We start from the raw sequence: 1,085 nt of genomic DNA on the forward strand, positions 1-1,085 counted from the left end.
CTAAACACTCTTCATGATGCTCTAGCACTTGTAATCATTCCAACTTATTGTATTCTAACATATGTTAACCACACAAAACATTATTCAAGCCATTTAATGCTTGAAAGCAATGGTTGTGGGTTCTTAGCTCATTTCGGCCCAAATTTCAGCAAGTCTTTCTACACTTTTCTAAACACTCTTCATGCATCTCTAGAACTTGTAATCAATAAAATTTAATGTATTCTAACCAATTCTAACCCCAAAGAACACTAAACAAGCCATTTAGTGGTTCAACACAATGTTTCCGAGTTCTTAGCCTATTTGGGACCAAATTTCAACAAGTCTTTCTCCAAACTTCTAAACACTCTTCATGATGCTCTAGCACTCGTAATCAATCAAACTTATTGTATTCTAACATATACTAACCCAAAAAAATAGTAGACAAGCCATTTAATGCTTGAAAGCAATGGTTGTAGGTTCTTAGCCCATTTCGGCCAAAATTTCAGCAAGTCTTTCTACACTCTTCTAAACCTCTACATGCATCTCTAGAACTTGTAATCAATAAAATTTAATGTATTTTAACCTATTCTAACCCCAAAGAACACTAAACAAGCCATTTAGTGGTTCAACGCAATATTTCCGAGTTCTTAGCCCGTTTGGGACCAAATTTCAACAAGTCTTTCCCTAAACTTCTAAACAATCTTCATGATGCTCTAGCACTTATAATAAATCAAACTTATTGTATTATAACATATTTTAATCACAAAAAACATTATTCAAGCTATTTAATGCTTGAAAGCAATGGTTATGGGTTCTTAGCTCATTTCGGCCCAAATTTCAGCAAGTTTTTCTAAACTCTTCTAAACACTCTTCATGCATCTCTAGAACTTGTAATCAATCAAATTTAATGTATTTTAACCCCAAAGAACACTAAACAAGCCATTTAGTGGTTCAACGCAATGTTTCCGAGTTCTTAGCCCATTTGGGACCAAATTTCAACAAGGTCTTTCTCAAAACTTCTAAACACTCTTCATGATGCTCTAGCACTCGTAATCAATCAAACTTATTGTATTCTAACATATACTAACCCAAAAAAATAGTAGACA

This window comes from Capsella rubella, unplaced genomic scaffold (genome assembly GCF_000375325.1).
Source record: "Capsella rubella cultivar Monte Gargano unplaced genomic scaffold, Caprub1_0 scaffold_50, whole genome shotgun sequence".
Lineage (NCBI taxonomy): Eukaryota > Viridiplantae > Streptophyta > Magnoliopsida > Brassicales > Brassicaceae > Capsella > Capsella rubella.